The sequence below is a fragment of the Piliocolobus tephrosceles genome, chromosome 4 (assembly GCF_002776525.5).
Source record: "Piliocolobus tephrosceles isolate RC106 chromosome 4, ASM277652v3, whole genome shotgun sequence".
Taxonomy (NCBI): Eukaryota; Metazoa; Chordata; class Mammalia; order Primates; family Cercopithecidae; genus Piliocolobus; species Piliocolobus tephrosceles.
In genome coordinates, this window is record NC_045437.1 from 120,287,405 (window position 1) to 120,299,874 (window position 12,470).

Below are 12,470 nucleotides of genomic sequence, written 5' to 3' on the forward strand. Positions count from 1 at the left end.
TGTAATCCCAGCACTTTGGAAGGCCAAGGCAGGCAGATCATGAAGTCAGGAGATCAAGACCATCCTGGCTAACATGGTGAAACCCCATCTTTACTAAAATTACAAAAAAATTAGCCAGGTGTGGTGGCACGTGTCTGTAATCCCAGCTGCTCAGGAGGCTGAGGCAGGAGAATCACTTGAGCCTGGGAAGTGGAGGTTGCAGTGAGCCAAGATCACACCACTGCACTCAAAAAACAAACAAACAAAAACTGGACAGGTACATGTGAAAGATTGAATGAGTGATGGTGAAATTTCATACAGAAGGGAAGAATTAGGACATGGAATTGAACCAACCTTGAAGTAGGACTCAGGAAATACCCAGAAGCTCATACAACAGCTGGCAATTCTCTCTCTCTTTCTCCTTCTCTTTTAAACATTTTTATTTGCAAATAATTTCAAACTTACAAAAAAGTAAGCATACCCATTAGATTAATCTATTGTTAATGTTAACATTTTATCCCATCTGTTCTTTCTCTCTTGGCACACACAAACATGTGCATACACACAATTTCTTTTTCTGAGACACATGAAGAAGTTGCATACACCATAATCTTTCATCCCTGAATGCTATGAGCTTCCTAGAGAGAAAGATATTCTCTCACATAATCACAGTAGGGTTATCAACAGCCTAAATGCAAAACTGATACAACTCCTTTTATCTGATCTATGATTTACATTCCAATTTTGTCAGTTGACTGCAAAATATCCTTTATAGCATTTTCCCCTTTAGTACAGTTTCCAGTCTATGATCAGGCTTTGCATTTGGTAGTCATGTCTCGTTAATCTCCTTTAACATGGAACATTTCCATCGTTCCCTCTCTTGACATCAGCCTCTCTGAAAAAAGAGGGCATCAGACACATTTGGGTTTCAATCCTGGCTTTATCACCTCGGAGCTGAAAAACCTCAGGCAAGCTACTTTACCTCCCTGGACCTCAGTCTTCCCATCTGCTAGATGGGTATAGTAATATAATGAAATGCGTTGAGAAGTCTGTGAAATCACGCACGATCCGAAGGAACCGAGCAAGGTGCCTGGAACCTAGTAAGTAATCACCACATTCGATTCATGTAATAAACTGGTTCTGGTTCTGTCACTTATTTGCTGTATAATCTTGTGAAAGTTGCTTTGCCTCTCAGAGACCTAATGTCCTAGGTTGTAAAAGTGGGACTTTTAATACTGTCTTCCTGGGATTGAAGGAGATAAACCAGATAAGGCATCTAGCTCAACGTTGGTGCATGGAAGTGTGCAGTCAATGCTAGTTCCCCTTCCTCTTGCAAATGCTGACTAGTTTCTTAGCAATAAGGCCTCCATTTCCCTTATCAGTGTCCCTTTCATACAAAATTTTCAAAAGAGAAATACACACTTTGTGAACATTAACTCCAGGGGCAAAACCCTTACAGGAGGAGCTATCCTGTAAGAAGCTCTGAACATCCAAAGATCCATTTAAAGGGGAAACCAGAAACTTCACCCTCCCCATGGATGTTTTTACCAAGTGTATTTTGGAATAATCTTTTCTCTGTTGGTCAAACAAACTGCCCTTGTAGGTGTGGTAGAGGTTTGGGGAGTGGGGTGCTGGTGCTCCCAGGGTGGCCATGATTCATTGTTGATTGAAATTAGACTCTGGGCATCCATGTGACCTTTGTGTCATCACGGAAACTCTGATGAGAGTGACTGCCCAAAACAGAGCTCTCCAGGGCTCAGCACCCTCCCTCCTTGAATGTGTCCCAAGGTCTTTCCAGGGCCAGTCAGGCCTCAGCTCAGTGTCGCCTGTCCAAGGAAGCCTTCCCTGGGCTCTGCATCTAATGTTGACCTCCTTGTTTTAATGTCTGCTTAGCACTCTCTGGTCTGGCCTATCTGTTTATCTGATTCTTTTCTGTTTGCTCCATTATCTGTAAGCCCCAGATGTCAGGGAAGATGTCCGTGTTACTCTCCACGGAATGCCCAGCCTAGGTCATGGTGGTCATCAATTTCACTGGGCACCAATATCTGTTGCTTCAATAAATGAGTCCTCTTCTCCCTGTGTGTTCTGTGATAATGAAGCCCAGTGAAGGCCTTGAGCCCCATCATGACTTGAAGGGTAGATTATGAGAGCTCAAGAGTACGTCTATGGAGGATGCATTAGGACTGAATTAGGGGGGTGGTGACATTTGATCTCTGAAAGCAAGAAAACAGCTTCCACTCTAGGATATGGTTTGCTGGTTTCCTTCTTTGATTGCAGCTGGTTGTCATGATCCCTCCCATCCATCTTGGGTGCAGAAGCCCTGGGGATTGCCAAAGGCTCCTTTCTGAACCATCTTTTCAAACACACGGTACATTCTCTGTCCAAGGGAGCTGCAAGGACAAAATAGAAATTTGTGGATGCAAAATGAGATTACTGATGTGGTTGCTGAAACTTATAAAACTCACTCAGTGATAGGGGGTGTGGTGGTCTGTAAAGGGGATAACCATGACACCTTCAAGCTCTCCTTTATACCCTACAGCAGGTGGAGTCAGGACTTAGGTTCGAATCCAGTCAAGCTATATACATCTATGTGACTTGGGCAGACACTTTTCCTCTTTTAAGTATCAGTTTCCTCATCTGTAAAGCAGGAGTGATAAAACCTACCAAACCTGTGAGATGGCCCCATGACAGAGCACCCAGCCTGGGCCACATAAGGGCTTCCCTGATGTAAGCTTAAGCAGGACAGGCTCGGGCTCAGGACCGAGGCCTCTGGAGCCACCCTCCTACAGGCTGGGTGATCATGGACGATGTATTTCACCTCTCTGAAGCCTCTTTTTTCTCACCTGTAAATTGGCCTTGGTAATACCTAGGGTATACTTCCTGGGGCTATTGGGAGAACCAGTTAGAATATATTTTTCACATAAAATGTCATTCAGGTAATTATGGCTGTTTTAAGCCTTGTAAACTTAGATCTTGCCCTCATAGACAGAAATGAAACAATTGCTGGGACTGGATCAGATATCACAGCCAAACCCCTACACAAAACAACAGACTTATCATTCAAACCAATCAGTGAAAATAATTGGTCTTGTAAGTTGTCAATAATCTGTGCAACAAAAGCGGTGGTGGAAAGACCTTGAGCATTTAGGGGGAGTTGTAGGGATACCTCCTAGAGAAAAGATGGAGTTGTTGCCTCCCACATGCTCTGCTACATCTTCTCTTTAAGTTTTCCCTTTGCCCAAAGCAGCATGGACCATCCATTTAATCAACCTCCACCACAACTCTGTTTAGTTCCTCAGGAAGCCAAGTCAGCAACTGCTCAAACGCCTCATTCTAAGATGTGCTGACGGAGTGTGGCCTGCCTCAGAGGGCCTCTCCCTTCAAATAAAGTCTAGATTGTCTGGTTTGTTTGTGAACAGAGCTAGGTAGGTGCTGAATGGCTCAGAGAGGAGGCTGGAAGTGACCTTCCATGACTCAGTTCCACAGGTTTGTTTGCAAGAACACAGACACACGAGTGACCACAGACAATATGTGTTCCAACATTATATATGGGGTATATTTTGCTCAGAAACATGCCCTGTTAGTTGTTGAAACCTTTTTTGCATGCCCTGAAACAAATGACACTATGATGTATTTTCTTTTGGGGGGCAGTAAATAAGAGTCTTTTATGTTGACAATGATAATATTATATTCTACAATCTATTTGCATTTCTCTATCCTGTGGATTTTATTGCTTAGTATAAATCCCTAGGTTGAGGTGCATTAAGCTTCACTCAGAGAGAAACAATGCATTTTATCATAGGGCCAGACAGCTACATGCACAAGATGCTACCTGCAGAGACTGGTTTTTGCCCAGATGTGCGGGAGAGATGCACAGAGAGGAAGAAATGCATACATTTGTGCAGGTTTTGGCATGTGCACAAGAAGCCTGGAAGGATTTTCTTTGGATCTACAGTCAAAATGGATTTCCAAGAGGAAGCGGTCTGAACACACACCTCTTCCCTGGGCTACATTCGGTCCCATCTCCGCCAGCCAGGTTTTCAGGAAAGTGAACAGCACTGGCTTCAGCTCTGGCTAGAGCTCTTTGGCCAATGTGATGGGCAGAAAACTGGAATGAGGACAGAAAATCACCTCAGAGGTTTGGAGAGTCGAGTCTCTCACCACCTTGCTGTAGGTTTTCCGAATACTTCTGAGTGTAGGAGCATTTTTTCTCAACAGGCAAGTCAGGAACTGCTAAGATAAACCATGGCAGTAAGCTCGAGCCAGGGTTACTATTTACCATTAATCGGCCACCAAGTGCTTGCCATGTGCCATGCATTGTGCTAAGCACTATCTCATTTAATATTACAGCAATCTTATGAGGTAGATGCTACTGTTATCTCCATTTTACAGATGGGGAAACTGAGGCACAGAGTTTCACAGCTGGTAACTTGCAGAATAGGAATTCAACCACTGGAGAGTCTGGCTGTAGTTTTTTTGTGGCAGGAGAAAATATGCTGTCTAAATTTGCCTGGGGAAACCACCATGGTGGTCACAAAACCACTTCTACGACTTGCCTTGACCTAGCAGGAATGAAGACATAAAGAAAGAATGAGCGCATCGTGGCTATAATGGGATGATGATGTCTGTTGTGTTGTTTGGTGTCAGTTTCTGTAACTCCCTTCTATTTCAATCAAGGCTATTATCTTTTCCTCTCTTTTAGTGACGTTTCCTAGATGTAGAAAATGGGAGTGTATTGGGTATCTCAGGGTTTTCAGCTGAACTGAAGGGTCTTATGGTAACTTTACCCCCAAATCCCTGAGGGAAAAGTAGGGAGTCTCTGCTTCAGCTCTGCTCAGAAGAGCTCCCCGCACGTGACGGTTTCTGTGTCACTAGACTGTTTAGGTTAACCAAATGAGTCTTCTAAATACCCAACTTTCAATAGAAAACTTCCGTGGCTTGGGTTATTAAAGTCATAACATGCTGATTTAATCGCGTTTTAAGTCCATCTATCTTTTTTGAGTCTAAGGAAGACTCACTCGGTCAGAAGGAGTAGAGGGAAGAGGATTAATACATGATTTTCTCTTTTTCCCCTTTTTCTTTTAACTTAGCCTGAGACTTATTTGAATGCCTGTTTCATATTGAGCTTTTAAGTATAACATTTGTGAGTGAAATTGCCCCTTTTATTTTCAAGGTAATTGAATTCCATTTTTCACTTTCCATTTCCCTCTAGAAAAATCAAAACGTTTTCAGAGCTTGGCTTCTTAGTGGGTGATTTTCTAAGGTGGGAACTTCAGAATCATAAAACATTCTAATGTGGCAAAGGCCTTCAGGAACCGGATGGCCAGGCCCCTCCTCCACAGATGAACAGCCTCCACCAGCTGGTCTTGGAGAACATATTGATTCCACTGTGTTTTTATTTGAAACACCAAAGGAATGCCCATATCTTGTCCTTGGGCTAGGGCTGTGGGTTAGGGGAGCTGGATTTCTATCCAGAATCTTGTCCTCTGTAGGGCAGCTGAGGGGCATTATTACTCAGAGGTCCCCGGAATCCTGTGCTAAATTGCTTTGGATCAGTGTGCCTGAAAGTGTTGGACAAAGGAGAGTCGATTTTAACTGGCACCTGGACACGACTTTAAATAACACTGTATCACAGAGTGACACAATGATTGTCTTTCCAACTCCTTTTCGGTCTTTCCGATTATATCAGGGACAAAGTCTCAGTCTGGTGCTGTTGTGTTGAACTACCTTCTCATCTCTGTTTTTTAAAGACAGACAGATCAAGCCTTACTCTTAGGGCTTTAGAAGGTAATAGTTTCCGATTTGGATTTCATCACATTGTTTTATTTCTTTTTTAACATTTTTATGACAACTTTTGCTTTATAGCAGTTTTAAAGGTAGGATAAAATTTTCATTTGAAAACAAGTTGGTTTGAGATTTTTTTCACTTTTACATAAAAGACCCACCTTCACAGCCTATGAGCCTCTAAAGTTGGGGAAGCAGTGGCTTAGGTGGTCAGGCAGGAAATTCAAGGAGGTTGGTTTCTGCCAAAGTCAGAGATGATTGCCACTTACCGGAAGGCTGTGTTGGAACAGAGTGGGCACAGGCATTGGGAGCAGAGCTGATTTCCAGTCCTCCCGCTGCCCTCACTGTGTGTGTCCTGGCCTTCTTGAGCTTTGGTTTTCTCACCTGCGGAACGGGTTTCATGAGCAGTTGGAAGAAAGCAAATGAGCTTCATTTTCTACAACAGGGTGGGTGGTATGATTGATATTCATCCCAAAGCTGCAGGCTCCCCACTTCCGTTTCTTTTATTGCCAGGGCTCCAAGTTTGCTTCTGGATGGAAGGGAAGATGGACTAGAGCTGATACCTCCTGCACCCTGGTGAAGAAATGCACCCTGAGGCCAGAAAATAGTATAAACCCATCTGGCTGCAACATCCCAGCAGCTTGAAGAGCAAAGTCACGTGCGAGTTTTGTGCACGGGCAGCCTTTCCTCTTCTCAGGCTGCAAATCTTTGGCAATCGGAGGCAGGCTCTGAATTAAGCTTAATTAAAATTCACTCTTAATTAGGGCCATTACTTAAAATCAATTCTACATAATAAAGCTGTGTAATCATAATTAAGCCCCAGAAATGGGATTAGGAAGCACAGAATGCAAAAGCCAAACATGGGTGAGCCTGGTGCTGGCAGGGGCAGTGGCAGAGACTTCTCGAATTAACAGAATTTTTAAATAGCCAAGGCCCCATGAGTGCTCTGATGAGAACGTCGGTGGCAGGCAGCACAGTGAGCTAATCAGAAAAAGGATTTGAGATGAATAGGCCCCGAGAGGCAAAGCTCCATGGTGTGGTGTTATGGGCAAGAGGAAGGAGCGGCATAAAACGGAGGGGATGAGATGAGTCTCCTCTCCAGGCCCTGTTTCCCCAGCTGTGAAGTCAGGGTGGAGGGCAGCTGTTTCCCAAGCAAGCATGTCTCTAATGACTGTCTGCAAACTCAGGAGCCCTGATGTGGGGCTCTCTTGAGAGAATTTCATGGCAGCAAAGTCAGGATCGATGCCATCTGCTTGTAGCTTGAGAGGGGTCCTGTGGAGATGAGTTTTGTAATTGTTGGCATCATTGCGGTTGTGGTTGTCTATTTTTTAACTAATGAAGTGGGGGTGTGAAGTAATATTTGACAATCTCTTACTTCCACACTAATAAGCACCTAACAATTAGGAGCTTGGTTTTGGAATGAGCCAATCAATTTTGAATTTTGGATGTGCCAATTATTGGCCAAGTGGTCTAGGGCAACATTTACTTCACTTTTCAGTTTATTCCACTGTTGTATGAGAATTATAATAGTAGTAGATACCTTGAAGGTTGTTCTGAGAATCATGCATATGTGTATAGCACAGTGCATATATAACAACTAATTTTATATTGTTTCAATGTATTTATAGTGTTAATTATATTTACATTTTGAATTTACTGTGCATCAAGCACTGTTCTGTTTTATATGTATGAGCTAATTTTATTTTCACAATCACTCTGAATAAGCATTATTATTTTCTCTGATTTCTAGATAAGGAATCTGAGGCTCAGAGAGGTTAGGTACCTTGCTTAAGGGCACACAGAACGTAACTGGCAAATAATAAGAGCCACATAAATAATAGTTATTATTATAAGGATACTATCTGTCTATCTGTATGTGCTCAGAAGCGCAGTGAAATCCCAGGGGAGGTCACTTACCTGTACTCACCCCCCAGAACCCAAGCCTGTGCTTCTAACACTGCCAGAAAAAGGCCAGGCATTTGAGTTCAGAGCTAAAGGGCCTGCCAGGTGGAGATTCCAGAGCTGTGGAATTGGAGCCAGGAGGGAAAGCCAGAAAGAGCTCCTCCCCATATCGTTTCTCTTTAATTATTTTATTTTATTTTATTTTATTTTATTTTATTTTATTTTATTTTATTTTATTTTATTTTAGAGATGGAGTCTTTCTATGTTGCCCAGGCTGAACTCAAGCTCCTGGGTTCAAAGGATCCTCCCGCTTCCGTCTCCTGAGAAGCTGGGATTGTAGGTGTGGGCCACCAAGCCCAGCTCCATATCTGCTTTTTGATTTAGTGTTTTAGTTCAGGGGGTGCCTCGCACCTCTCACGCCACGTATGTGAGTGCTCACTGTGTGCCTGATGCTGAGTTGGTCCAGACATACACTATCTTATTTGGTTTTTACCACAGCCCCGCAAGTCAGGAAGTATCACTCCCATTTTGCAGATGAGGAAACTGAGGCTCAGAAAAACAAAGCGCTTTGACAAAAATGAAATATATCATTTGACCCCAAATTGGCACTGAGCTGGAAATTGAGTTTTCAATCCATTTCATCAAACACTATGCAGTTCCAGGAAAGCTGCTCAGGGTGGGGTGCCTCCCAGACTCTGCCTCTGCTCACAGCCAAGTCAGCTCAGCCCAGCAGGAAGGATTGTTTTGGTTTTTTTTTCAGATGGAGTCTTGCTCTTGTTATCCAGGCTGGAGTGCAGTGGCGCAATCTCGGCTCACTGCAACCACCTCCTCCAGGGTTCAAGCGATTCTCCTGCCTCAGCCTCCTGAGTAGTGGGGATTACGGGAGCACACCACCACGCTCAGCTAATGTTCGTATTTTTAGTAGAGACAGGGTTTCATCATGTTGGCCAGGCTGGTTTTGAACTCCTGACCTCAGGTGATCCACCCGTCTCCGCCTCCCAAAGTGCTGGGATTACAGGCATGACCCGTCGTGCCCAGCCAGGACTTCTCTACAACTAGATTTAGAACCAAATATACCTTGGTGCTGGAGATGTCCTGCAGTTCACATTTCCCAGACAGCTTCAGGCCTATGCAGTGATTCCCTCAGTGGTATCCATTCTGCTTACATGCCTCCAGTGAGGAGGACATCACCACTCACTAAGCTAAATTCTCATTTCCTTTGACAGAGTAGAGCCAGAGAGAAATTTGCCCTGGGCCGGATATTCATGAAGGCTTTCCACTTCAGACTCGATATCATCGCCAAGTCAGTGTGTTTGGGTGAGTATATGTTGAAAGCATTAAATTGTTAAATGCAAGAGTTTCAATTGTATCACAATTTTTGCAAATCTGTATTAGAATTTCCTCATTTATTAATGTGTCAGGAACGTTAATTGAAAAAGAAAATAGGATGGGGTCTGGTCCATTGTCCATGCCTAGGGGCCCTGAGAGTTAGCAAAGACATTCCTCATTGAGCTCAGATTTGTACATTTGTGACATGTCTGCTCCCTGGCAAGGGTCCAGAGAGGACTGGCTCAGGGAAAGCATCTTGTGCTGCTGCCACCCTTGACTCGACTGTGCGGGAATGGAGGGGAGTCTTACTCTGATAAGGAAGAATACACCATTACTGCCCAGCGCCAACCTGATGCAGCCAAGGGCCCTCCTGTGGTTGAGAGGAGGGTAAATGGTGGACAGTAGGGGACTTGGTGGCCGGTTCAGGTTTCCTAGGATCCTAGATGGTCGGCCCTGTAAACAAATGGTGACCACTTCCTTGTGCCTGCACCAGGCACCCCGCTACACAACTCCAGGGGCACCACTCCCATGGTGTTTTATGTCAATGCCTCCCTGTGGGGTTGTGCTACATGGAACCCCTGTGGCAAACCCCAGCTCCAGAGAGTTGAACCCCACATGGAAGTGCTGGGCTCCCGGTGCCCATAGACCTTGACTCCTGACCAGAGGAGGCTGCCGGCCCTCTTCCTGCATAACCTCTTTGTCCTTCAGCATGAGAGTATTTGCCTCTATTTACACTAAATAGAGCCAGCTCCACTTGCTGGTTCCTGTATTTTGGGCAAGCTGAGCTGGAGGCCCCTGAAGCCAGTCCAAGCAGGCAGCCGTGTGTCCTGGTGGTGGTCATGCGGATGACTCTCCAGGCCAGTCCTCCTCCAACATCGTTTACTAAACACTTTATCTCCCTGAAAACACGTGAGGTAATGTTTATGAAACATCACCCTGTCCCTTCCACCAAGCGGTAGGAGAGCCAGGGGGGGTACTCCCTCACCTTCCTCGCTTCCCTCTGCCCTCTTCTGCTCCCCTCATTTGGGTGAAAAAGCACGCTGGGTCTTCCCTCACTGCAGGCCTGAGCGGAGAGCAGCACCCTCCACGGGCCTTTCCAGGCCTTTCCATCCACTCCCTGTCTCCACTTTCCAGGGCACATTCACCGCCCCCTGGGAGTGTTGTCGGCCTCATTTTACACAGGAGGAGACAGGCCAAGAGCAGCAGAGCCTCTTGGCCAAAGTTACAAAGTGGGTGGGTGGTGAGCTGGGGACCCACACTCCTACCTTCTAAAGCCCCCTCTGAAATGCCGTATTTGTGATAACTACTCATTTAAACATTCCTGATTTTTCTACAGATGGATGACTGGGTGGATCAATAGCTACTTACATATATAAATCGATAAAAGATAGCTGAACAAACGAACAGGTGGATAGAGATGATTGTGTGAGTGGATAGAGAGGTGACTGCAGACTCTTTTGGAAGAAAACAGGAGAAACTGGGCAACAGCTGCCTCTAGGAAGGGAATAAGGCATCTGAGGAAGAGAGAGAGAAAGAGAGATGACTTTTTTCTTTTTTGCTGTCTCTAAACTGTTGGAATGTTTTTTATGTGCATAAATTAGTTTTTAAAAGTCTCTTTTTCTATTTTTTGCCCTCTATTTCTGTATGTCTACCTACAGGAGAAATCAGAAGCCAACACACTAGAAAACTTGCAGGAAATTCCTAGGGGAACCCACAAAGTCAGTTCCTTGCTGGAAACATATTCATCCTCCAGATGAATCCAGTGCATTAGATGGGCTCAGATGCACAGGTGATGCAGGCGGACCCCTACTGAAAAGAACAACAGTGGAAGGCAGATGAAACTCAGATTGTGGAGTCCGAGAGCCATGTGGGCCCACTCCAGTTACCTCTACCCCTGGTCCATGACCAGAGAATCCTTCAGCAGCAACAGCAGGGATGTTTATTTCACTGGTATGTATAAAGCGACTGATTGAAAACAACTTGTATGCCCAACAACTTGGAACTAGATAAATGATTTTTGGTTCAGTCACACAGTGGAATATCATGCGGCCATTTAGAGTAAATAAAAAATCGTATACTTTCCATATTCAACTTTAAACTGAAAATAACTGAACAAACAAACACCTTCATAATTAGGCTCCCTGAGATTGGAACATGAAGTAAAATCAACATGTGTCAGAATGTTAACAACAGCTAACTCTTGGTTGTGATATTCTGAGTAACTTGTATTATTTTTCAGTTTTTTCCCCCATTCCTAATGTGCAAATGTACTATTTTTATTGTAAAAAATACACATTTGTAAAGAGCAATAACATAAATCTCTGCACAGGCAGATTGGAAGGAAATCAGACAAAACGATACCTTTTGGTAGTGGAATTATAAATCATTTTTTTCTTCATTAGAGTTTCTGAATGTTCTGCATTTGAAATGTTTACCTTTATGAAGGGTCAATCATATGTAAGATGATTTTTTAAAAGACAAGTAGACAGGGAAAGAGAGGTCTGCTGTTGCAAAACCAAAGCTGGAGGCTCTCCAAAGCCCACTTATGTCAGTCAATTGATATTTCATGAACCTCTAGAATGTACAAATCACTTTCCACTGGGATTGAGGGGGTGAGAAATACAGAGATGAAGGAGATGCAAACACTTTAATCAAAGAAATCACAGTCCAGTTGGGAAAAGAAGGTTTTGCATTATATAAGTAGCAAAGTCTTATCTGAGAGGTTAGTCTGTCAAGAGTAATAGCAATAATTACACAACAATATGTCAGAGTGGCTGGGAGCTCCAGCTTCAAAGCTACCTCGCCTGGGGGGAAACTCGTTTCCATTTCTTAACCATATTGGGCCTGAGCCTCAGTTACCCACCTCTTCTGTAAATGTAAACTACCTCTTGGGGTCATTGTGAGGATTAAATGAAGCTTGAGCCTAAAGGGGCTGAGCTAGGTGCTTTGCAAATAGTCCAACCTCAGCATGAGGCACGTTATCATCTTTATGGCTCTGGTGTTTGTGGTCACCTATCTGCAAGTCACGCTTTCACAGATATGCCAGAGCTGGGATTGGAAACCACATTAATCTAATTCCAAAGCCAATGATTCTACCACAACCAGACACTGCATTTACTCTCTCTGCCTAACTGAAATTTGTTCTAAACCTCACCCTAAGGTCTTGCCAGAAAGAAAAGCTAAATTTTCATTAAAAGATGAAAGGAGAAATGAATCTGTTTCAAAGGACATGAGAGGAAGAAGAAAATATCCCTTCATGTAGGATTTTGCAACTTTGTCCAAACTTCTGCAGTGTGTAAAAGCAAAACATTCTATGCTTTCCATAGTCAACGTTAGATTTAAAACAACCAAAAAGCGCCTTCACAATTAGGCTTCCTCAGATTGGAACATGAAGTCAAGCCAATATGTACCTCTTACTGCAGATTTCTGCACTGTGAATGTGACAGGATTTGCCTCCTTAAACAGAGGGTGCTGGT

General features: G+C 43.9%; 1 long non-coding RNA gene across 1 annotated transcript; it reads left to right on the forward strand.

The window, feature by feature from the left end:
• Window positions 1-8,891: 8,891 nt before the first annotated feature.
• LOC111547233 lies at window positions 8,892-12,208 on the forward strand. The gene is made up of 2 exons (XR_002733057.1): window positions 8,892-8,982; window positions 10,653-12,208. It is a non-coding gene; the product is annotated as an uncharacterized LOC111547233 (long non-coding RNA).
• Window positions 12,209-12,470: the final 262 nt, after the last annotated feature.